General features: G+C 44.3%; 1 long non-coding RNA gene across 50 annotated transcripts in view; it reads left to right on the forward strand.

Annotated features, from left to right (window-relative positions):
• Window positions 1-26480, forward strand: part of LOC128911963 (uncharacterized) — a 135701-nt gene that overhangs the window by 46070 nt on the left and 63151 nt on the right. For 17 of the 50 annotated variants that reach the window (XR_008467252.1, XR_008467253.1, XR_008467277.1 and 14 more), the window contains 5 exons: window positions 2987-3141; window positions 9152-10879; window positions 14014-15035; window positions 16093-16345; window positions 16689-18752. This is a non-coding gene — a long non-coding RNA (uncharacterized LOC128911963). Of the gene's footprint in view, window positions 1-2986; window positions 3142-9151; window positions 10880-14013; window positions 15036-16092; window positions 16346-16688; window positions 18754-22171; window positions 22274-26480 lie in introns of those variants that run through there. The other 33 variants (XR_008467249.1, XR_008467261.1, XR_008467258.1 and 30 more) reach the window with 21 other exon arrangements.

Genomic DNA, 26480 nt, shown 5'->3' on the forward strand with positions numbered 1-26480 from the left:
TTCAGACTCATAATTCAGAGGAAATCTTACCAACAGAAAAGCTCATCAAAGTGAACACTGTCAGTCATGGCACATGCAGCTACCCTGTCAAAGCGATTCACTTAGGCCAGGTTTAAATGGCAGATGAGGGGGAGAGTTGTCTGCTACATATAGTGTTGTTCTGTAGGAACCGGTGCTGATGGTGGCAGTGACCGGGCAGGAGAGGCTTGTGCTGGGGGCTCACTGACTCGATGGAGGCTGTTAGCAGCCAGTAGTAATTGTTCCACTGTTATGTCTGACACTTCAGTGTGTTACTGCCATTAGTCCACTTGTTTGAGTTTGTGATTATGGGAAACAAATGCACTCAGTAAAAAAGACCGCAAATATAGTAATTTGACACAATTTATTAATATGTGCTTCACAAGGAACCCAAGGGGATTTCAAGAGCTGTCCCTTTGGGAGGGTTCAGCTCATTACAACAGCTAGAAATGAAGGAAGAGTGTTATCAAGTGAGTGCTTTCTAGAGGCACAGTTCTTTCTTATCCCATTCAGCAGAAAGGAATATCAGTTTCTGTTTCTTACCCTCTGTGGCCTCTTCTGGCTGTTTACTTGAGAACCAAGTGCCCAAGCCACAAATCATTTTTACACCTTGGAAGCCAAGATGCCCCATTTAAAACCATATCAATTCTTATTGGCTTTGTTCTCTTAAGTCATGATACCTGACCTCGTTAAGGAAGAGAGTGGATGATATGCAAAGTAGTGGCTCAGCTGGTATGCAGGATCTTTGAGCGATGTAAATAACTGCCAATCCAAGAAATTCAACAGAGCGCTTTCCACCCCTGAAGATCTGCCCCGTGCTACTAGCAATGAAGTCTCTTTGGAGAAAAAGGAAACAGGGAGAGACTTCCAAAAGGCAGGATTGTCTTATTTTGTTAAGAAACCTATGGCATGTCATTATCAGCTCTTCCTAGGCGGCAATCAGAGGTTACAGAGTCCGAATGCAAATACAGACTGCAGGGAAAATGAGAGAGCAGCCAGGTCCCATTTCCAAAGGATTACTGTATCTTTGAGTAGGTACCTCATCAGAGATGGCTGTGAATGGAAGTAGTTGTGGTTGTGGCAGGAGCGCCATGATGCATTTCATGAAGAAGTGAGGACTTCTGTAACAGGGACAGGCGTCTGAAAATACTAGTATTTTTCTTTCTGCTTGCTTTACTAGTCAACCTCTGGAGAGAATGTGCAGATAAAACAGGAAAGAAATACTTCTCCGTGACTTTCTAGCTGTTTAGCAGGGGAGCAATGGCTGAGTGATAGGATAAAGACTGCTGAGAAGGTGTGTTGTAGATACTCGTGACTCATGCTCTTTGCCTGACAGCACCTCTGAGGGCCTGCAGATATGAAAGGAAGTTAGAGCTTGTACTAAGGAGCTTCACGCTTCTGTTCTCTGACTCAGGTCTGGAAGTGCTTTGTGTACTGCTTCCCTGACATTTATCGCCTCCTGAAGGCAATTGCGTTTTCAATAGGCCTGTTCTCCTAGCCGTAAAGCCCCAGCCTGCTGTCAGGAAGGCTTGGGCCTATCAAAGGGATGTTTTACCAACCTGAGTTTAATCTGCAGCTGCCTGGAGAGATTTTCCCAATGGTAACGCTGGGGGCGTACCAAGATAGCAGCTTCTCAGATGCATGGCTGGGGTTCATACATCATCTTATCTAGGGAAGCCCACAGGTGTACGTGTACTCTGAGGGGAGGACTGAAAACTCAGGTTCCTTTCAAGGGTGTATGTTTGTGGCAGACTCCTGCTGTAATCAATCAGCTCATGATAAATTATAAATTCCTCTCTTAGAGACAAAGCCTCAGTGGTGCTGTGTACCAGCAATTCCCTTTAGCTTCAATGGCAGCTGCAGGTGCTGAGCGTCCTGGTCACATCTGCGAGACGTTGGCCCCAGGCCTCACCCCCTGCAAGGGGTGGCCATACTGTAGGTCCTTACTCTACAGCCAGGCGTTCCTCCCTGGCAGATCCAACTGCGTTTGGTGGACACATGCTCCTTGGCTGGCATCTGTTACTAGTGGAATAAAGTGACCTCACTGCTTTAAATCCAGTTAAACAGCAGGACAAAGATTTAGTAAAAACAAACCTTTAATAAATCTTTGTATATCTTCTTCACATACCCTCTGTGACTCATCTGGGTCCCTAAGCAGTTGCCTTCCTTCCCAAGTGCAGTTTTAAACCAAAAACAAGGCTCAGGCCTTACCTCCCAACAGCCATGAAGTGTATTTTGAAAAGCACTGCCAACTGTAGCTGCTTCTGCTCCTCTTGTTTACACTTTTCCTGACTGATATGTATCAGTGCCAATGTACATTACTCCCGAGTTATTCTAGAGCAGCTCCAGAGCTGTGCCAGGCAGTTTTCCCAGGTTATGGCACCAATTGTTCAGAGAGGTGTTTAACAACCTGCTTGACTGTACATTTAGGTGGTGACATTGATTACTGAAGCAACACATACACTTACAGGTAAGACATACTTAAAAATGTCTTGCTCAGTTAAGACTGGAGCCTTAATCTACTCTGCACGCTGCAGTTTACCAGGAAATTTGGATTTGGTCGCTGGGTTCAGTGGAAGCAAGAGCAAACTCCAGACTACTGAAGAGATGAATGAAAGAGTAATCACTAGAAGACTTTGCAGATGAGATTTGATTGCCTTGCTGAATCTGGGGATTCTTCATGGATGGGATCTGCGAGAAATCCCTAGCAAGCTGCTGGTTACATAAAATTGCTATTAATAATGAATTATTTTGAGAAAGGAAGTGACATATTGTAAAAGTGTCAAATGATAATGATATGGTATTTGGTAAAAGTAATGTGATGTGCATTTGCAGCCTGGATTGTTAGGCACTTCTAGGTTTGCTAGAAATTTCAGGTACACCCTTACTGTTGGCAAAATGTGTAAGTAAACTAATTTGAACAGGAATCGCAAATTCAGAAGAAATGTCTAATTTGTTTTGTTACTAGGACTACACATGTGCTGAAAGAGTTTGTTCCGGTTCGTTAGAGCCAGATGTAAAAATGCTGCCTCCAGCTATCTCCATCCCCTGCAAACCGCCTTCTGTGAGCACCTTTCCTCCTTGTCGCCCTCTCCTCTGAGCCCTCTGATCTCTGCCGGGCTGGTGAGTGACTGCTCATCCTCTCGCCTTTACAGACCTTTCCCTCAAGGTGCCCACCCCCTCTGTAGCTGAGGGCAAAGCCTCCCAGTCTATCCAAATCTATAGTAGTGTGTGCCTGGTGTATACCCATATTGGTGTGGCATGGTTGCATTCTTTGCATAACTGTACAGAAAGGAGCGTCTGAGTGTTTGTGGATCTGGAAAGGATGTTTTTGTGTGCGCACAACTGGTCTGTGGGGCATGAGTATAACAGTTACGCAGTTTTATAGAGTGTGAACAGGATGCTGGGAAGCTCCGTGGTGCCTGTGATATTTTATTCGAGCTGTTTTGGTCTAGGACTGAGTTTGTCTAAATTGTGGTGATAGCCGTTTTGAACAATGTCTTGCTATAACGTCCTGGAGCTGATTGTAGCAATGGGATAAAAGAATAGATTGTGAGAAGCAGAGGAAATACTGGACTTTAGTGCTTCTAGGAATAATAAAATGTCTGTTCTGCAGTATGTTTAGCCATGCATACAGAAACAAATAATCTGTGGAGTTGTTTAATGTTTTCCCAAGCTTTTGTTAGGATGTTAAAGGTAAAATCTTGGCCATCTTGAAGGCAGTGGGAAACACTACCTTTGCCTCTCCTGAGTCAGGATTTCTCCCTTACTTGTGTACCTGCTGTAATTGGCAAATCACCAGAAACCCCATCACAGCTAAGCTAGGAGAGCAGAGAGAAGCAAGCATCTGAGATGTACTTTCTAAATAAAATGAAGTGCCCCCAGGCAGTGCTCAGGGGTGGGTGTTGTACCCGGCCACCCTCAGTCCGTCTCCACACTGAGGGTCCCCTCAGCAAAGAGGTGGGAAGAGCTAACAGGAAACATGGCTGCTTGAAAACAGGGCTCAGAGGTGGTAAGGGACTAACGGCAGGCCAGGGCCAGAGCTGGGAAGAGACCCTGTTGGCCTGGCCACCTCTGATTGTGTAGCAGTCTATATGTGCAAGGAATTGGGGTAGTACAACAAGTAAGTAAAGTAATATTAAGTTAAATGCATTCCAGAAGAAAGCAATTTCTGCTCCAAAATCCTAACAAACAAACAAAGCAGAAAAAACCCACCAAACCTCAATTGCCCAGGATCTTGCTTATGATATGTACCTAGTGCCTGGAAATTCTCCAAATTTAAGTGACAAAGGTTTGGAGCTGCAGTATGTGAAATGGTTCCACACCTCCTTTCTGAGCAATGCAAACATGGAACGATTTGACCGCATGCTGCTTCAGCTCAATCACGGGCTGGGAATTTCGTACCAAGTTTTAGCCTAAGAGCAGTTACAACAGCGTAACTTATAAATCTCTCCAAGATCTTAAGAAGATGCTACCGATCTCCAGATGATGGCCTCTTAGATAGTATTACTGAAACTTTCTGGAAGTAGTGCAAACCAGGAGGGAGCAATTAATCCTTGGAGTAACCCCATTTACTCTAGCAGCTTGGCCCTGAGGGAGTAGGAGCACTTGATGCCTGACAGCAGCCCCAAATGTCAGTATTTCTCCCCTTGTTGATTTGCCTGCTTGCTGTGGTAGATTTCATGCCGTTATAAGCTGTTTATGTACAGCCTGATCAAAGTACTTAATGACAGGGTTAATTTCTACATATAATGAGGAAGTCAAGACAGGAGACAGGTACTGTGTAATCAAATTTTTCATTTTGGAATTTGTTTCTCTTCATGAAGGGCTTAGCTTTGATTTTATTACCATTAATATCTGCATTTACTGTTCTTTCTAGTTTCTCAGATGAGCTAAACCTACTGCGGAAATAGCAGAGGCACTGAATTGTTCCAATCGCTTCCATAAAAGTATGATGATAAAGTAAAAAGAGTCTATAACTTCTCTGCAACAAAATGCAGTTTGGTTTGGGGGACAGTTCTGAATAAAATTACACTTCTTAAATAATCTACGAGGGCATCTGATCCTCTTTTTATGACTCAGTAGGTATGTGCACAAACATGGATGCTGAGGTATGTGTGTATGTAGCCAGAGAAAGAGACAAAGATCATGTTAACATCCATAAATCTTATAGTTCATGAAGCGTGTGTCTTCGGCAAGACTTTGGAGACATAAATGAATCCCCACAGCATCCCTTTGGAAGAGTTGATGGTGAAAAAGACGTTAACAGTTCGTTCTTATTTCTCAAAAGATGGAAATGAGACATGGAGCGTTAGATCTGCATTTGCCCTGCTCATTTTGGTTTTCATTCTTAGATGCACTGAGCACTGTGAATATTTCTGGACATTCAAAAATACAGGGGTACAGAAATAATGGAGGCCTTAGAAAATACGGCTCTCGCTGAGGTAGCCAGCTTCAGGAATCAAGCTGGAAGTGGAGACGAAATTAAACCTGGGCATATTCAGTTTACCCTGCGTCCACCGTGTTTCTCTTTTACTAGCAGTCTGTAAATTTTAGAAAAACAGTGATTTAAAAGTTCATGTGATGCTAAATTCTGTGAACCACCGTTAGCCAAGTTTTCTTCTAGCTGAGGTAGAAATCTTTCTTTGTGAGGGAAGTGTGCACCTCTATGAGCACCGCTGTGCAAGCTGTAGTTTGCGAATGCGGTGGGAGGCTTTGCTTATGCTAATTTGGGCTCAGTCATGCACCTTCTTTTCCTCTTTTACATGCAAATAGCAGCTGTGTCAGTCTCTGGGATGCCTGCTTGTTCCTTTAACGGAGAGATTCCAGTTCATACCTTCAACCAGTGCATTTGTGCGTGGGCAGAGGTATGGCGCAGTGGTACAGTTGCTGACAAGGAAAGAGCTGTGATGGAGATTGGAACAAGTTAGTGAAATAGAGAAGTTTTGAAAGAAGACGCTGAGCTCTTCTGGAGAATTTTCATTAATTAAAAAAAAAAAGGGGAGGAGAGGGGAGAACAGCAGAAGACTACACAAAATGATAATCCGTGATCCTGCCCCCATAAAAAGGGATCTCTTGATTGCCAGAGGGATCCATTTCTTTCTTCTGAACCTGAGGGTTCAGGCAGCAGCCATGGGGCTGTAGTGGGTCAGCCACCAGCCTGCACAGCTGGGACAGTGGTGGATTGAGTGCAGGTGCTTTGGTTCCTCACTGAGGTGCCCTGGCATTGAGGGAGCTGAGGTCTCCTGCTGGGAGCCATGGCAGTGCCACGTTCACCTGGGTTCTGCGGGCCCTGTGCCCCAGAGGGTCCTTGGCCTCTCCAAGCCGCTGGCTGCTCTGCTCTGCCAGCATTTTCCATGGTGGGGTGAAGCGTGTCTGCGCTGAGGTTCACGGTACTTGCTTGGGGCCAGCAGGCAAATTGAGCAGAAGCAATTGAAAAGAAAGCATATTGGTGTGATGTTATTTTCTCCTCTATCTTCAGCCTTCTCTGCTTTATGGTTGTGGCTACCTGAACCCGGCCACTACGTTACTGTGACCTCTTCCTCTCCTGTGATATCTTCCTCTTCTGAAAGGCCATCCCTCCTCTTGTGTCACAGAAGTCAATGCAAAATGAAATCAGATAAAATTATTTCCATAGCATCACTTTGGATCCTACTGAACTTGCTGAAGAAAGTAGACATTAGTTCCATGCAGGCCATGCAATATAAGTGGTGTACAACAAGGACCTGTTTAAAAGGGTGTTTGATTTAGGGTGCAAGGTTTTCCAGGAATTTGGAGTGCAAAGTTTTCTAGGAAGGTCAGCTCAAAGAAATATGATGTCCCTGTGAAGTTCTCAATTGAGTCTGTAGGTGGCTTGCCACGGGGTTTTCAGAAGGTGACAGCTTGCCTTTCAGAAAGCCCTGGCCAGCGTTTGTCTGTTCTCCCCCGAGAAGACTGCCTTGATGTCAGTGCCACATTGGGACTCAGTGTACAGGCAGGACTCAGCATACATCCGCTTCTTTGTGTGTGTCCATGGACATCCTTGGAGGCTGTAACATAATAACTGTGAAACAACTTGTGCTTCAGCTCCCCTTTGATCTGGTTTATAATCTTCTTAAATATATAGATATAAAATATAATATATATATTCAGTTGCATGAGGTTCAACAATGCCAAGTGTTGGGTCCTGCACTTGGGTGACACTAACCCCATGACATGCTACAGGCTGGGGGACGAGTGGCTGGAGAACTGCCCAGCAGAGAAGGGCCTGGGGGTGTTTGTCGGCATCTGGCTGAATATGAGCCAGCAGTGTGCCCAGGTGGCCAAGAAGGCCAAACAGCATCCTGGCTTGTATCACAAGTAGTGTGGCCAGCAGGACTAGGGAAGTGATCGTCCCCCTGTACTCAGCACTGGTGAGGCCCCACCTCGAGGGCTGTGTCCAGTTTTGGGCCCCTCACCACAAAAAAGACATTGAGGTGCCAGAGTGGGTCCAGAGAAGAGCAACAAAGCTGGTTGAGGGGTCTGGAGAACAAGTCTTATGAGGAGTGGCTGAGGGAGTTGGGGGTGTTCAGCCTGGAGAAAAGGAGGCTGAGGGGAGACCTTATTGCTCTCTACAACTCCGTGAAAGGAGGGTGTAGCGAGGTGCGGGTTGGTCTCTTCTCCCAGGTAACAGGTGATAGGACAAGAGGAAATGGCCTTAGTTTGTATAGTAGGAAAAATTTCTTCACTGAAATGGTTGTCAAGCGTTGGAACAGGCTGCCCAGAGAAGTGGTTGAGTCACCATCCCTGGAGTTATTTAAAATATGTGCAGACGGACATGGTTTAGTGGTAGATGTAGCAGTGCTAGGTTAACGGTTGGACTTGATGATCTTAAAGGTCTTTTCCAACCTAAACGATTCTATGATTCTATATGCCCTCCGTGTGTGTGCAAGTGACAGAGAGTGGGATAAGGGGAAGAAACACATGTATATGCTTCAGTCATACTGCTGAGTGAAAGCAATGCCATCTTTATATAGGGAAGGCCCTTAAACACCTCTCTAGCCTCTCCGTTGATCTGTGGGGAAGCAAGGCTGTGACCTGTAGGGTTTCCATTGACTTCAGGTCTGGTAACAATTAATTAAGTGGGTAATATATTGTGACACAATAGGATGAAAGCCTGGCCCTAGTAATGGCAGTGGATTTTGGTATGTATTTTGAAGGTATTTTAGGATTTCAGCTGTAGAAATTAGTGGCAAACTTCATGATGAAATAATCTAGTTATTTCCTGTCAAACAGAGGCTACTCAGAAACATGGATATTACAGAAAATGCTTTTCAAATGGAAATTTATCCTGTTGCAAAGGAACATCTTGAGCAGTTGACCCCACAAAGTAATACATGCATATAATAAAGTTATTGCCTGTCTATTTAAAACTTCCTTGTAACGATGTGGGTGGATCTGGTTATGCCGTTCTCCACCATAATGACAATTTACCCAAAGCAACTTGATGCCTGGCCTAAATTTTGCAAAAATATCTGGTCTTTAAAACCTTTGAGAAAGGGAGATATTTGCACCTGACATGTCTACAAGTAACGTAGATCAGGTTATTGATCGGTCTTGTATATGTTGTTTTCCAGTGGGAGGACGAGATGGAGAGGCCAATCCATTACTGCAGCTATCTTCCACTGGAAAGCAATAGCGCTAATGATACAGGTTTTCAATAGCTGATTTATATTATCCTGCAGTCAATAAAAACTCATGATTTTGTCACTGCATTGCTTAAAGCAATGCTCCCAAATGCTGGCAGGCCCCAAATCTGACCCTCTATTAACACAGCTGCTGTATTACAAGCAGGTGAAAGCTTAACAAAACCCCACCAGTCCTCCAGAATATGGTCTGGACAAGCTTTTTGCTCGCTGGTCCTGTGAGCCCCCAGCTGGTATGAAGCTTGTTCCAGTGAGCGATTCCTGCAAAGACTAGCTATGGCTCCACTAGCTTTTCCCATGCACCATGCCACTCAGGGGGGAAGGATGAAGGAGCTATAGTCCCTTCCCTGGGCAAATACTGCACTTAAAACCTCAGTGACTGACTGCTAATTTGGCCGTGATTGACGAGAAATCTGTGTCGGGGGCTATAAATGAGAGTCAGTAACTGGGTCCTGTCTTCCTCCTTCCAGTGATGTGAGTGCTTTCAGTGCCACAGAGGAACTGTTTGCTGAATCCAGCATGGTGCAAAGCTCCTGAGGGAGACAGCGGCAGCAGCGAGGAGCTCCATTTGTTGGAGAAAACATTTGACAAGCCGTACGAGAAGCAGTCTGAGCGGTCAGTGGGCACAGTCCCGTCCTCTCTTTCAGTTGTGTTTGAACACAAGAGTGGTCCCCTCAGAGTGGGCTCTCGTAGCAGGTCAGCTCGGCTCAGGATGCGCTGGTGGTTCCCAACAACACGTGCAGGAGGGAAAGGCCGCGTGCGGACCAGCCGTGCGCTGGCAGGAGAGCACAGAGGTAGTGTGGAGGTTTGCATGGTCAGATGGGCTGACATGCAGGGACAGAGAGCGTATTTTTGGGTTTGTACACACCCTGTTTTCATGCAAACATTTCATGCAGATTTGTAACATGCAATAGCTGCCAAGCATCTTTTACATAGTCACAGTCTAGTGACTGAGGGATCCACTAATTAAGAAGTCCCTAATTAGGCTTTTAAATGATAAACTGTAATAGCTCTAGTGCAGCTGTTGTAAACTATAGAGTAAATTATACGCAGTTGAAAGAGGCTTTAATTACGTATTTATATAACAGACTTTAAGGACTTCGAAAGATAAAAGAATTTTTAGTATCTGCAATTAAAAAACAAAGAGAGTAACAATAGAGCTCTTAAACCAATGAAAGCAAGGAAATTCAAAGTTAATCTGAAAAGCTGCACTGGTACTTTCTTTTATGCTCATGGCGTTCTAATTTTGGGGGGGTTGGTTTTCTTCTTTTTTACTTTCATAATGGCTGAAATAAAGAAGTATTGTCAGTTTATGTCCCCTGCTCTCGATTTCCTAGCTTTTATAGATCCATGTACACCATTAATGGTACTTTGGCAAACTTTCTGTGGTTTCATTTTTGCAGAAATCCAAGCAAGATGACCCTTATCAGCAAGCTTTTCTCCTTGCATCCTGATTTACTGAATGGTTAGTTGTACACGTGCCTTTGTGAAGTCAACAGCTCAAAAATTGGTTGTACTGCGCCCTTGGAGGCCATGTTCAGGCCAAATCTAGCCTGCACACTGTTGGTGCGGTTTTGGCAGCCATTCACCGTGCTGTGCTTACCAAGTGGAGACAAGGTTTGGATGTATCTGGGACTATTCAGCTATTTGGAGATTGCACTCTGGGCTTCTTTTTCACAGGGCTCAGTCCTGCTCCACTGAAATGGAGGAGAGTTTAGCCCTTGCCCACCTTTGGGGCTGGACCAGACTCCACTCTGTCTACCCCTTCAACATGAGCACTGCTCCTCTTGCCCTTGCTCTGCCTGAAAGCTCCTCTCTTGGTAACCTCACCAGTTCTGTCTCTAAACTCATATCTGCCCTCAGCCTCCCTCGTTTACCCAGCCCCGTTTGCTGCCCTTCATTGCCACCTCCCATCACAACCAACACTGATGCACTGCAGTGAACAAATGCCTCTTTACAGAGAAATATGTCTCTGATGCGCCATCCATTGCCTGATGGCTTTGCTCATCTGTTGCCAGTTCTTTTCCTTTCTTAGGTTACTGCTGCTCAGGATGGGGCTGTGCCTTTTGTGCCTGTGTGGTGCCTCCGCACAGAGGATACAGACATCAGCGACGTGCAGAGAGCTCAGTACCTTTAGCTGCTCTCAGGGACTGGCCTTCACAGCTGTAGGACTCAGCAGCCCATGACAGCCCAACAAGGTAGTGCTTTTTGCTTATTCCAGCCACATCCAAGTATTTTTATCTGGAAATGTCACAGCAAGGGAAATAAGGAATACAGTTCTCATAGTTAATTTTTATGGCTGATTAATTAGCCCAAAGAGTATTAAATTGTGCTAATGTAGTTTGCCTCTTCGATGCTGTCTTTTGACTTCAATGGAACTAAATACATGCTTAAAGTTAACTACATGCCTAAGTGCTGTGGCGAATCGGGGCCTAGGGCATTAATTAGAACTTGGCTCAGATTTACTTTCAAGGCTTTCCCCCCTCTTTTTTTTTTTTTTTTTAACTCTTCAGCGCTCAGCAGTTTAATTGGTATGCAGATGTTCCCCTTTATTGCTGGCAGAGGCCTCTGTCACTGTTCTGAAGGTACTCAGACATCAAGGCTGGTACAGTGGGCAGGAAGAAACCCCCCCTGAAGGCTTTCAAGCTTTGTGGGAAATAATGATGTATGAGACAGGGATTCCTTTGGAACCTGAAGGGAACATGACAGACAGAATAATATGGGAGGAAAACATTGTCTTCACAATTGAGACTGATGGTCTCATCTTGTCTCCTTGTTATTGTTACCAACCAAGACTGAGATGAGCTTTCTTATGAAGAACTTCATTTCGTGGCAGGTTCTATATGTTGGACACACTGCGCTCAGTGGTAGCTTTCCATCCAAGGTACAGATATTGACAGGCTCTGAGGAACCCTTTTGGGTGGTGTTTTAGCTTAAAACCTAAAATTCCTTCCCGCATTGAGATGCATTTTGTCAGGAATGACAGTTGCAATTTGATAATCTTTTACCTCTTTGCCTGCCTATCTCAAACAGCTAGCTGGAGGGGAGAAACCCAGAGTTGTTGGGGACAGGAGTGTCAGCTTTATGAATCAACTTTTCTCGCACTTTATTAATTTCACTTTCCAGTGGTTAGTGCATGTTTGCAAGAGACAATTGATTTGTACAGATCTGTGTAGGATGGAGCAAAGCTGGAACTAAGGGAGGAGTGCAAGTTGACAGCAGTGCAATAGCTCTAATTGGCAGATACCAAAGACTTTTTACAGCAACTTTTCTTCTGCTATTTAGGTTAAAAATGGCCCTCAATTTGTCTTCCGATCGCCACGTTCAAAAATAAGTGTTTTCATGTATATTCATTTCAAATGGATTAGCTTGAAATATCAAACACTCATTTTCTATACTTGTATTTTCAAGTTAGATGATTCAAAATCCTGTTGTGCAAAGTACAGGAAGATGGCTGTTTCTGAACTCCTCCAGAGTAAAAGCTGTCTTTCAGGGGACACTTTGCACATGTGAGATTTGTGTTAGTATTTTTTGGCACCCACAGTTTCATCAGAAATGCATTTCAGCTAATGGGAGGCAGAAGGACTAATACACATGCTGCGTGTTGTGGGTGCAAAAATGCAAATGGAAATTACACCCACCACGGAACGGGCTAGGAAAATGTACATTCCTGGATGTGAGCAGGGCAGGTTAGGAAACATCATCTTCCTTTTACAATTGGCTGTTACTCTTTACATTTCTGGAGAACTGGGATCTTGCTGTTAATCTTACAAAAATAGATGCTGTGGTGAAGCCTCAGGCATGAATAAAATTGGATGTTAATCTCAAAGCAGATTTTTTACAGCTATGCACTCAGAGCCAGTGAATCCAAATGATTTTGGAAACCCTGTGTTTGTTACTTATTTAGATCAAAATGCCAGGAGGAAAGAGGTCGGTGGTCCAGGTACATATTGTAACATTTGGGGCTCCTTAAAGTTGAACAGATAAGCGCAGCAAACATTAAACATCTCTGGCTTGACACAAATAATAGGCAAAGCTGAAAAAAGCCTGCTGACAAGAGGAGTGGGTGTTGGTGGGTGACTTGCTGCAGTTTTAGAGCTGTTAAGTGTAGGTTTTTTAGCATTTTCATTATTTAAAAGTGGAGTGGTAGTTTCTTCACTCCCTCTGAAAAGTTACTAATTTACTCTGAAATACAGGGTAACCCACAATGATTTAACAGATTTGTAATGTGCTTTACAGTGATTTCAAGTAACAGACACCCTCCTTCTCTCCAAGCTTCCCACCGTCTCTGCTCTGCCCTCGCTCCTTTCTCTGTGTACATCTGGACCAAAATGCAAAGCAGGGGGTGCCCTACGTGTGGCTTTCGTCCTTCTAGCTCCAGTGGCAACAGGTTGGGTGGCTTTGACCACTGGTGCTCATGCAGGTTTTCCTTGTTCCCTGTGTTCAGAAACAGAGGCTGAGTTAGCTACGTTTGGATGTTGGGAATGGCATCCCAGAGCATGGAGTGGTTAAAAAGCTGCTGCTCTGCAGGTACTGCTGCAAGTGGACAGGCCTTCCCTGATGCGCAGAGGCTGCCTAGTGTGTGGAAAGTGCTTAGCGGAGCATGGCTGAGGACCATGATTAAAGTCCCCAGGATGCTCCTGGAATACAGGCAACGTTAAGTAATCTGCAGTCGTCTGTGTCTGATTCAGAGCAGGCAGCTGGATTATGTTCCCAAGGGGCTGTCCAAAAAGATGGGCAGCCTGCGGGGGTGGTAGGCGGTCAGGGGATTTTTCTCTGGTTGTTAAGCTGAACGGTTCTCAGCTATCTCATGCTTCATCCCACTTGTGCCTACGTATTGCTGTGCTGAATAACCGTGCCTATGGCAGGATGCTTAAGCCGGAGGGCCTTCGCATGACTGACATTTAAATTTGATGGAGCCGTGCTGAGAAGGAGCCGGCCTTGCATTTACTCAGAGAGGTCTCTGGTGGTTTGTGGTAAGGAATTGGGACCTGGGGCTGAAGCCACAACCTCCAGGACTAAACCACAGAATTTACACAACTGCCAAGGCCTCCCCATTTGCCTTCCCAGCCGATGGTCTGTGTCACCACACAACTGCTGCTTTTCTCCCTGCTCTTGTCATTGCTGTTTGAGGGAAGAATCTATTTTGTTTAATACAGCAATGTTGTCTAGCTTAGTTTAATTTTATTAACTGCTGATCATTTGTTACTATTCAGTGCATCCATGCGTTTGTTTAGGTAGAAATACTTGAATGGAAAGGTAGATGGAAATGCTGAAAAGGTTCTGGAGGACTCCAGGGTTTCTTTTGCTCTTCTTTTTTCCCCTGTTCTAGGAGGCCTGGAGAACGCTTATCCATTCGTAACAGAAACTATTCAAGATCTGTGGCCCTGAAAGGTCACTGTAAGTTTCTATTGCTCTTCTGGTGTGACTGGTATAGATCATGTCTTCTAGTTTTCTAGCAAACTTTAAGGAAGACAGCTTTTGTTACGAGAGATGGTAAGTTTGTGCACCCAGCCTCTATTTGGAAGAATAGTTTGTTGTGAAACCTTTCTTCTTACAGGGGCCTGAGCCAACTGCTTTTGATCTGGCAGCTTACAGTGTGGGTAAGCGTGGCCATATTAGCCTGGAGAGATGTCACCCTCAGGGATTCGCATATGTGACTGTCCTTGACCTGAACTGGAGAAGGGCCAGAGTTTGTTCGCTTTCACTTTCTGTCACTGAGAAAAATTAATGCTGTTCTACAAAACCTATAATTTCTTCCTTTCTTCCCAAGTAGATGATGACTAAAGAAGGCCTGAATTGAGTAGAGATATTCTTATATTTACTTGAAATGAATGTAGCTCATAACTCTTATTTTAGCACCAATCTGGAACACTACTGTGAACAGATTTACAATGTCTGCCTGTTCCTTACCTTGGCATTCTGGCATTTATGCTCATTCTTGCACTGATACTTGGGAATTTAATGAAGCCAAATGTCTGAAAGGTGAGTAGGTAAAAGGTAGATACTTTCATATACAAACCTATTCCTTTTGTGTGCTCCATAATCTTCTTTTAGTTCTTAAATATGGTTTTATTCTTCTGATACTAAGGGTCTCAGCACTGATTTTTGTTCTGGTATGTGTGTCATCAGCAGAGTTATTAGCTGTGCTCCAGTTGCAGGGTCCTTTGTTGCTGGATTGAAAAGATCTACTAACTTCAACCGCGTGTTTTTAGACTAGACACTTAAAAAACCCCTTTACTTGTGTTTATAGAAGAACAGATTTAATCTGGAAGTCATTGAGAGAAACCAATAAAGAACTTCCTTGATGTGATTTTTGGAGTTACTCTGTGGAACTGAATTGCATGTTTTCAGGTATTGGACATAAGGGCACTTGAAAGCATAAAGAAGGTTAAGTGTAGATGATAATGAAAATGTTATCGGTATTTATAGGTCGGTCAGTAGTATCAGTATATTAAAGCGATATGAAATATCTCTTTGATTTCATGGACAGTGCCTTACTGTACATAGTTTACTGTAATAACATGATCCTTGGTATACACTGATGATAAGTTTAACTTTTTATTAAGTTTCTTAGTAACCCAATTGCCTTAAAATACCCTATGAAAAGTATGTTTGTTACAGAACACGTACAGTTGCTATCTGCCTAGTCTTATCTCTGTTACAGCGACCTAAGAAAACACATTTGGAAAAAACATGTGCCAAGCAGAGATGGTTGGGGTTTTTTTTGTTAGACTTGCTGGAAACATTCATCAACAGTTGGAGATGTGGTCTTTCAACTATATTTCTTTCACTCAGATTATATGCAAACTGCAAGATTCTTCAAGCATAAAGTCATATGCCAGGAGTATGATATTAGCGTTTCTTTTAACAAGAATAACTTTGGAATAAGTACCTTGTCTGGTGAATTGCCTTCCTTGTCATTCATCACTGCGTACCATATTTGTAGAACTGCAGTAACTGGAAGGAAGGAAAATACTGGAAAGTGTTTCTGTGATTAGAGCTGGGTTTGGCAGAGAGTTCTGCCTTTATGGAAAAAAAATGATAATGCTGGGTTTGGTTCTTTACTTTGCCATTCCCTTTTTGTGCTGTTGCGTACTGGAATAAAATAAAGGTGAGCACTAGACAATCTGTGAATTCCCTTTGGACCAGACTTTGGGAATCTCTGTTCTGACACACATTTCATTGTTACTTTTTCTTGGGTGACTTTATTCACAAAATATCAGAACATATTCTTCCAATAAGATTTCTCATAGTTTGATAAATGTTTGGATAAATTTCATACTATCTTATCAAGTAGGCACAATAGTTCTTTCTTGAGGAACTGAGCTTAAATGAAATGCTGATTTATGTTGGTGGGATAATAATTAAAACTACAGATCCAAATCAGTGGTTTGTTATTCTGTTGCAGGACTAGGCTGAATCAAAGCCTTTGACAACAATTAGAGCTGAAATACTGAATTAACATACCGAATAGTAGCGCGTCAAGAGTATAGTCTTCTACTCCGGACAGGGTTGGGATGTACCTTGCTCATAGAAGCTCTGGAAATGTTGTGAGACTTGGACAAACACAGCCCATCCTCGGTCTGCAGGGACGTTGCTGCTCTCTGAGCGCTGCACACTCGGAGCGTGTTCTTGGCTGATGGAAATCTGCCCAGTATTGGGTGAGTTTGGTATGGGAGACAGTCACAGCTGCTCTGTTAGGATGGCTTAACACCTTCTTGTGGGGCAGGATACAGCCTCTCTTCTCTTTTGCATCTGTGAAACTGGTATAATATTAATTAGATTGTCATCAAGTTTCACTAGTGAAGTCCCATAAAGCAAAAAAGGAACAGCTCTATGGTGATGCTAAAACTTGGTATCTTGTTTATATTAAGTAGAGATCAGTAGCCACGAAGACACTGCTTTTCCAGAAATAGGAAATATTTAGGTAAAATATCTAGATAAAATCTGAACAGAAATTTGATTACTGCCTGCTAAAATGATGACCTCTTCCCTTCTAAATAGGTTCAGTTCTCTCGATGAGACCCCTGCACCTTCACCTAGATTCCTCCCTGGCTAGCTGCGGTGAATGGATCTGACCACCAAGGGAAGCTGGCCCACTGAATTCCTTTTCTTTTCTGTGCAGTTGAATGAAAAGCGTGTGTCTTTTGAAGAACAGTGACTGAAAGAAATATTGATGACTGCCAGGGGATCTACAGAAAAGGATAAGAAAATTACTCTACTACAACAGGGAAGACAAAGGGGCTTTGTTAACTCTTTCTTGTAGGTTGTATATATTAATAGTAACAACTAAAGTTTTGTATTTTTTCAGAGAAACACACAAGGCTTTGAATTGTATTGTTTTAATTGCAGCTAACTGAATGAATTAAGTGGAAAATCACACACAGTACTTTGATTGTCTAACTCTCTGTATGTGAGGCTTTGGGAACAGTTTGTTATTATAAAAGAACAGCACTAACAAGAAATCAGCCAACATATAATTGCTAGGCTGAGGGGCAGTTTGGGGAAATCTGATATTTATTTATAAATTATTAAATAAAAGCACATAATATGTGGATCATTTTTCCCTGCCTCCGCACTTCATACTTACTCATCTTCCTAAATTTCATGTTCTCCAGGACATTACTTCTTATAACCAGTGCAGGCATCAAAACCACCCACATCCAGGAGAGGAGATGCCTGTGCATTTGTTACGATGGCAGTTTTGGTTAACGGACTCATGTAAGAATATGAGCCTTCAGTTCAAGGAAAGGACTCTTGACCAGACTTTTAAAGATTATTTTATGTGCCTAAAATACACATGAACACCTGGGACTCTGCCCAGGTAGCCTAAACTCTGGCCCGTATTTCCTACTTACTGGGTGCCTTTGGAGATTTACAGCCAGCCAATACCCTAAATAGGAGGACTTAAGAGCAATTCAGGCAGTAAATTTAGCAGGGTTCTCAAAAAACAGTGGTTATATAATTCCCATCAGTTTTGGTAAGAATGAGGTAACTCCTGATTGTCCCTTGTGCTTCTCTCTGCACACTTAGTGCCTTACTATCTTGGGAAACACAGCCACTTCACAAGACACAGAGAGGAGGTAGGTGGTGGTTAGGCTCACCGAAAAGGTGGAATGGTACTTCATCCTCAGTGGTTTTGGCTACCGAATACCTGTTCCAGCTCTCCTAGGGGATGGAGCTGCAGTTCTTTCCTTCAGCATAGATTTGTGGGCTTTTTTCTAGGAGATCAGAGGGTAACTTATCGTTGGCCAGCTCTTCACAGCTGTACACCATTTCCTCTCATTTCCAGGCAAGAGCCAATAAACTGAAATTATTAGGGATTAGCCCTCCGAGGCTTTCTGGCTGTTTGGGAAGAGCATTCTCCCCTCCACCTTTCCCTTGGCAGATGAGATGATTTCTGGGGACACGCATAGTCCAGGTTCCTCACCTTGCTCCCTTCTTGAGGGGCAGCAGTAAGTGCAGGTGGATGCGGCACTCGCAGTCAGGTACACAGGGCAACGAATAATAGTCTGTATTTCAGAGGACCCAGTGGCTAACCAGGTGCACTGACACATAAGCGGTTTCTCGTGTGCTCATGTAACAAAGGTGTGGGTAACGTCCTGGCCTTACAAGCCTGGCCTTACATGTCCTACAGACTGAGAGGCCCTTGGCATTCTACAGTAGAGGGTCTGGGGATGGAAAGGAGTGCCATCACCTGGGCGCTGCTGGTCTCATCTTTGGACGCACTGTGCTGCGATATACAAATTACATTCGTGCTGCACAAACAAAACACACTATTAAGCCAGTTCAACAGTGTTTATGCAACTTTAAAATGGTAGAGGCTTAATTTTATGACTTCATCTGCAGGCTTCTATGTGTCCACACTGAAGTGATGTGAAGATATCACTAATACTGGCTACCAGCCTAGCTGATGTGAGACTGTTGCACAGAAGGTGCTTGAGAGGTGGAACTGGGCAGAGTTTAGCTTTGCGCAGCTCCTGCCAAGAGTTGCTTGGTATTCCTGTCACTGTTTTTTGAAGTTCAAAAATATTTTCCCCCAAATAACCTATTTTTCTACAAGAGAACACAGCTGCATTTATGAAAGGTCTTGGCTTTTACAGTAAATCTGGTTTGTATAGTTTCCTCTCTCTATGTACGTTGCCTGCATAATTACCAACAGTCATAATGAAAAACGTAGTTTTGTTACATTAGCTTTCAACAGTGGTTTTCAGTAATTTAGAAAATATTGGAGCTACTTCCAACAAAGGAAAAAAAATCAAAACAAAGCAGCTTTGAAAATGTTGATATACTTGGGGAAATAAATCTTCATTTTTAACCCTGTTCCGTTATTCTCTCTCTGATACTAAAACCCATATAAAGCACCCTTGATTTCAACCAGCTGAGCAGGAGATAGCATAGAGTTTCCACTCTGCTCTGCCCTGCTTTGGGAGGCTAAATCTCAGCCATCCTCCCAGCCTGTGGCTGGGTTTTATGGGACAGCCTCTATTCAATGCTACGCGCACTGCCAAAGCTGTCCTCGCTGTGAGAAGTAGCTCACCTTCACGGCTCCTCTTTTTCCAGCAGGATGTGGGAAAGGTGCTGGGTTGAATTCCCCTTGATCATGAAACTTGTTGTATTGGAGGCACTCAAAATACATGGCCTTTGAAACCTCTGTGAGTTTGCAGTGTTTAAAGATAAGAGCACGGCATTGCCAGGAAATGTGTCCTGTTGAGGCCCACAAATAACTTTATCAAAAGAAGGAATCTTATTTTTGCCTGCTGCGGATAGAGGGTGCATCTCAAAGCAGCCTAAAGTTAAAGATAGATATAGCATTTGGTTCAGATCACGATATGAAGAAAGATTGAGGTTAATTAGTATTTATTCTGAGTTTATAGTTACTCCTTTTGGCTTGAGCTAACGGGCAGGAGTTGGAGCCCCGTGAAATTGCTGCTTCTGGGAGGAGAGATGAATGAGAGAGATGGTCTCTGTGGTGAAACTGTATGTGTGGACGGGAATGCCGCTAAGGAAGACTGTTCAATATATTCATCAATGACCTGGATGAAGGGATAGAGTGCACCCTCAGCAAGTTTGCCGATGACACAAAGCTGGGAGGGGTGGCTGACACAGCAGAAGGCTGTGCCGCCATACAGAGAGACCTGGACAGGCTGTAGAGTTGGGCGGAGAGAAATCTTATGAAATTCAACAAGGGCAAGTGTAGGGTGCTGCACCTGGGGAGGAATAACCCCATGCACCAGTACAGGTTGGAGGCTGACCTGCTGGAGAGCAGCTCTGTGGAAAGGGACCTGGGAGTCCTGGTGGACAACAGGATGACCATGAGCCAGCAAGGTGCCCTTGTAGCCAAGAAGGCCAATGACATCCTGGGGTGCATGAAGAAGAGTGTGGCCAGCAGGTCGAGGGAGGTCATCCTCCCCCTCTACTCTGCCTTGGTGAGGCCGCACCTGGAGTACTGTGTTCAGTTCTGGGCTCTCCGGCTCAAGAAGGACAGGGAACTGCTGGAGAGGGTGCAGCAAATGGCTACCAAGATGATTAGGGGACTGGAGCACCTGTCTCATGAAGAAAGGCTGAGGGATTTGGGTCTCTTCAGTCTGGAAAAAAGACAGCTGAGGGGGGATCTTATCAACACTTATAAACACTTAAAGGGTGGGTGTCAGGAGGATGGGGCCAGGCTCTTTCCAGTGGTGCCTGGCAACAGGACAAGAGGTAATGGGCACAAACTTGAGCATAGGAAGTTCCACCTGAACAGGAGGAGGAACTTCTTTACCCTGAGGGCGGCAGAGCCCTGGCACAGGCTGCCCAGAGAGGTGGTGGAGTCTCCAACTCTGGAGACATTCAAAACCCGCCTGGACACGTTCCTGTGTAACCTGCTCTGGGTGACCCTGCTCTGGCAGGGGGGTTGGACTGGATGATCTCCAGAGGTCCCTTCCAACTCTACCATTCTGTGATTCTGTGGCCATTGCCCCAGGGCTCCGTCAGCCTGCAGGGAGGCTGCTCGGAGGGGCAGCTTGGTGCCTGCTGGGAGGATCGGCCGTAGGCATGGACCGAGGTGTCCCATGGGGCTGTGAAGAAGGGCAGGTGTCCTCCGTCCCTCTGCCACTTGCTGCCCTCGCACCTCTGTGCCCACACGTTGGACACCTGTCACCCGTCCTGGCCGCAGGGAGTGGTTGTGTGAGGGCGAGGCAGCAGCTGGCGAGAAGTTAGTCTTTATTTTGGGGTGAATTCCCTGGCTTTGCAGAGTGCCCGGGGAAGGGCAGCCCTGCGGTGGGCGGGCTCTGGGCCATCTGCCCTGCAGCCATAGGGCGCCGCCTCTCCTGCTCTGTGACATGATTGGCTGGCTGCTCCCAGCAGGCCGGGCTGTCGGTATAAAAGGGCTGGAGGGGCAGTAGTCCCTTCCTGAGGGGCTGAGGAGATGGTGGTCGGGCTGTGAGTCTCCTCAGGGCTTGGAGTGCTGTGTGGATGCAGCCAAGCAGCCTTCGCCTTGTGAGGTGCGTCTGCACAGGCAGGGCTGGAGGCCTGGCAGTGCATGTAGATTTATGACTCTCCCCTGCCCTCCTTTCTGGAAATGTTTGCTTTAAAGTCTCAACAAAATCTAAGTTCAGTTCTCTTAATGTGCTTTTGGCAGTTCTTCTTCCTGATCTGCCCTGTGCAGGAGCCGTGTGGAGGCGCTGGCCCCTCCAGGCCACCTCAGGCGGGCGGCTGGGATGAGCCTGGGTTTGAGGGCCTTACCAACGCTTGTTTTTACAGGCACCTCGCTGAGGAGATAGCGGGTTGAATAGAGCCAAAATAGCACAAGTGGTGCTTTTGAATGCAAGTTCATTTGCAGAGGGATGAGAAAGGACTCCTGAACTTGCACGTAAGCAAAATAGGTGGTAATTCTGCCAGCAGAGAGGCTACTAAGCAGCGAGCTCCTCAGCTGTCTGCAGCAGCCAAGCAAGAGCCTCAGTGGGCAAGGCTCCTTGCCTTTGTCACTTGAAAATCCTAAGTTTAAACCAAACCATGTAAAATAAATGCTAAGAGCACGCATTTCAGGACTTCTTGTGCCACCATAAAAAAAAAAACTGCTAAAAGAAAAGCAAGAATAGCCTCTGTTGCTCACTTAGTTATGGAAGTTTTAGTTTGCTTCCTGCTATGCTGATGATAAAGGCCTATTACCAAGGCTAAATCCAAATTTTATCAGCTGCTTTCCATGTCATTGTCTTTTTGAATATCAGCTCTTTTAGCAGCACAGCAAAGCATTTGGTACAAGCAGCCCAGTTCCTTGAGAATTTACCTGTGTAAATTCTCTGTCAATTTTGGCCACTGCTTAATGTCAACGTGGCATCCTTATACTGCTGTTATGTACGTGAAAGTGTGGAGATTATTAAGCTGATTTAAAACTGGCTTTGTTTCCCCTTTTCCTGCTCCCTTCCCCTGGTCTTTAACTAAATGGGTGAAATGTGTGTTCAATAAATACCTACAGATCACCTCTGTCTTTTGTTTGCTCCCAGAAAGAAAAGCACAGCACTCCTGCCTCTTACCCCTGTGATGGAAATGCGAGGACACCTGTGAATCGTCAGCACCTATGAATCCAAGCTGCATGGCAGCTACAGGTAAGCTCAGAACTTAAACTGTTACTATGGAAAATACAAAGCTTGAAAGCAGCTTGTTCTTGCTCCTTGTGTTGACTACTTAAAAGTGAATTCAGTTTTATGCTCTGCTCAGATATAGTCTTTTCCACAGGGTAAGTGTTCTGCAGGTTCACTGGACAGAACTGACTTTGTGTTTTGGAGATGCGATGAGGCTGGATGGGCAGGTGTGGTAGACGGAAAGAAGTTTCTAGTGTGCCTTCCCTTACCTTTTTTCTTGTGGTCTTGGGCAGGCTCTTGAAGTCTCGAACCTCGAGTCTAGGGGCTTGGATTATTAATTCCTGCTCTTTGTTGTTCCAAAGTGATGATGATGGTCCTCTTTCAGCCTTTGCACTGACTCTGAGAGCTCTGAGCAAGCACAAACCTGTTCCAGGTCTGAACATGGACATAGTTGTCAGTATTAATGTCTATAGTTGCTTTTCTGAGTGAGTCATTCTTTTAATATAAAATGTATACTTTTATGCTTCTCTGAGCTGTCGTCTCAGGCTTTCTACAGATTCAGGAAGACTATATTGAATGTTGGCAAGTTCATACTAAAGAGGATGTGATTGAGTTCACATTTTGAAATACCTCTTGCACCCCAAGGATTAGTATCTACTGCTTTCCTTTTAACTGATGGCTTCTATTCTGTAGTATAAATTTGTGGCAGTGTCTCTGGAATTTATTTGTAAATATATTTGCTGTAATATATTTGCCAAAGTTATATATTGAATAATTCCTCTGGTTCAGCATGTCTGAAATGACCACACAGAGAATGTAATTAAAAATGAACATGCTATGGTAATTGCATGTTTCTGTCAACTTTTTGACACCTCAGTAGGAAATACATTTTCCTGTTTATTAGATCTTCTATTTAAATTAATGTAATTGACATGAGGAAAATAAGCATATGTACTGAAGGGGACTGGATAAAACTATTAATTTGTGTTAGAATATTATGAAGCATTTTCATACTAGGGGCCGTTATAAAAAAAAAATCCAATAGCATGGGAAGCCCATGGTTTTCAAGTATTTGGTGTATGTGTGGAAGGGAAAGATTATAAAAGAGGCTTGTGGGAAACAACTGAAGGGGAGAAGGTTGACTTTTTTGCATGGTTTATTGACTGGTTGATAAGTCAGACCATATATATTTCTCTGTCTTCCCATGGCTGGCCAGGATCAAGCAAAGGATGCCTTGGAAAGGAAGGGAGATGTCTTGGATCCTCTCAAACATGGCGAGTTTCCACTCAGTGATTATCATATACTCAGCTCTGTAGAGTGCTAAGTCTTTGGTTTAGTTTCCCACACAGAGAGATGGAACACGACTGAAGCAGAGATTCACTCTGTGGCACGTTTCAGAAAGTCCGTGAGCTTTCAGCAGTGCTCTGTGCAAACACAGCACAAGTGCTAAAGTCCATGTATTTCTTGAGGTAGCACTGCACAATGCTATGTTAATTTCTGAAGTTGTATAATTACTAAGAGAGTAAAAAGTACTTGGAAAGAACATCTTTTTCTGAAAGGTTTTCTGCTGCTGGTTTTGGTTGAATCTGCCGTGCTGTACAGGTGTGTCTTTGTCATGCACTCTGCATAAGGAGAGCACTTCATAATAATAAAAAATCAGGAGGACAGAAGGGGATATCATACTGTCCTGGGGCTTGTGTTGCCAGCTGCCCACCAGACCAGTCTCTCCAAAGTGGATGGCTTTGTCCAAGAGTGAGAAATCTGTTTGTGGACCTGGCAAATTCCTGGTATGGAGGGGTATGTCTGAAATGACATCTTCTTGGAAGAGCTCTCAAGCAATATGTGCCTGAGTATCCATGGCTGTCCTTTCCCTCTTCCTTTAGTTTGAGCTTTCTGCCATCTTGGTGGAAAGTCTCCTTTTTATGTGTATTTCCTAATATTTAGGAAATGAATGTAACTTTTACCTGTTTATGGCTGCTGCGGTATTCATAAGATGACCGTTTCCTACTGCACTGAATGCTTTCCCGTTGTGCATGAACAATGCATGCAGTGTTGGGCTGTATATATTATTATTTCACTAGAAATAAGTTTTATTTCATGAAAGCGGCCAATTGTAGAGAAAATTTGCAGATTAATGCAATTTAGGCAGCTGCATGACAGAACAGTAGTATAGGTATGTGTGTTGAAATGTTCCACTTCCTATAACCCTCCTTTTATCTTTGCTAAAATACAGGCTGTCAGCATTGATACCCTGTTTCCTTGTTGACCCTTCAGATTCCAAGTGTGTTTGGTAAACTGCTGAGCTGAGTGTATTTAGGAGGGTGGACATGGTGCTGGCGTCGTTGCAATCTGAGATAGAACGAAAATCTCTTTTGGACCAGTACGCTCAGTGTTTCTAAGAGGCCCTGGTAGTATAAGGAGCAGGCAGATGCTGTAGTGGGCATGTAGCCTATGTAATCTCTGTGGATCTTCAAATAGATGAGGCTGCTGCAGCATGTGGGTTATCGCTGCAAGCAGCAGTCCCCTTCAGTCCTGTGGGGCCTGCTCTGTTTGGAAGGAGGAAGAAGAGAGGAGATGGAGCACTCGCCATTCACACCCAGGCTTTCCTGTCTTCAGGGAACCAGCGGGGCAGCCCGTTGCACTCTGGCATTGCCAGTACATCATCCTAGAGAAGAAAGTGGGTGTTTCATTTGAAACACTGCTTTCTCTTTTCAAAGAACTCTCCCCAAGCCTCACGGACTATATGCCTTTGTTCTCACCGAGGAACTGCAGAAACACCCAGCTGTGCAATCTCCCTTTCCCTCTCCATATTCTTGGGAGAATGATGGACAAACAATTCCAATAAAGCTGCTCACGTCCTTAGGTAATCAGGCTCTATCTGTCCAGACATCCCTGTGAGACCAAAGAGCCGAATGCAGACTCCAACACTCCCGGGACTCCTGTGTTTCTCCCTGTCGACCTTTCAGCCTGTTAAACTCATCGCTGTTAAGAGTCCTTTTGGAGGTTGTGGTGTTCAGAATGGAAAACCCACTTTATTTAAGTGTTAGAATAGTCATCGCATAGACTTTCATAGAGCTGTGAATCCCTCTTCCCAAGTCAAGTCACTTCTCCCAGTTGTTCTGTCTCTCTCCCAATGCAAAACCATTTGCTTGGGTAGATCCTTGACTGCATTGTCTGTTGTGCAGCCCCTATTACGATACCATCCGAACAGTTCGATGGCTTCCATAAATTTTCTTTATGCTACTCACAACAGGTAGAGAAGCGAATACTTATAGAGATAACATTAAAGCAACCAAAGAGCAACTGAGGCTACAGAGCACAGTAAAGGAACATTGCCACTCCTGTCCTGGGTCACCAGATGGGATGTCCTTAAAGCTGCAGCTGCTTTCCCATCTTACCTTAACTCTCCGAAGAAGGGTGGAGAGGAAGCAAGAAGAGAAAGACATTTCCGCAGTGATTGCAACACGCTGGTGATATGCAGATTCCCTCTCCCTGCCCTGTGACACGCATGGTGTAGGCCACAAAGTGCTGCAATCCTTACTGGGGCTTTTTGGGCCATTTTTAAAAAGAATTCCATCTTTGCTGTCACGTCTTCCTTGCTGAAGGAGGGACTGACTAATTAGCAACGGTTCAGGGGCAGATTCTATTGTGAAAATGGTTTGATGGTGATCTAACTGGGAATAAAAATCTTCTTAAAGGTCCAGGCAGACATTTTCTAACCTCTCTGTGATAAGGGGCTCTGTTGGCTGGTGCATGAAACCAGTCCACACAGTCCTGAAAGGATGAACCCTGTCGCTTGCGAATGGTGGCTCCTTTTACAAGGTGATACCCATAGGCCTCACAGTTGCGTCCTGCACTAGTACTCACTGGGGTATTAAAAACAATAATGCCATTGACCATTTGATATACCTAGTAACAGTTTCTAATAGGAGAACAAAATGCTGGGGTTGGTGGTAGTTACCTGTTTCACGCCTCCAAACACAGTGAGCGTGCAATCAATGTTGGTTGTTTTCTTCTCAGTCTGAAATCACATTAAGGTTAGTCATGTAAAAGGCTATACTGTTTTGAAATAAATATTTATCAACATATCCTATTGTGGTTTATTTTTAGTCTGCTGATGTGTTTGACTATATCTCATATGACCATGACATTTGTAAACAGAGCAGGGTGTGTCACTGCCCTTTAGGTTGGTATTTTCCTGTTAATTGTTATCAGATCATGGTATTCACAT

Source organism: Rissa tridactyla, chromosome 6, assembly GCF_028500815.1.
Source record: "Rissa tridactyla isolate bRisTri1 chromosome 6, bRisTri1.patW.cur.20221130, whole genome shotgun sequence".
In the NCBI taxonomy this organism is placed as follows: domain Eukaryota; kingdom Metazoa; phylum Chordata; class Aves; order Charadriiformes; family Laridae; genus Rissa; species Rissa tridactyla.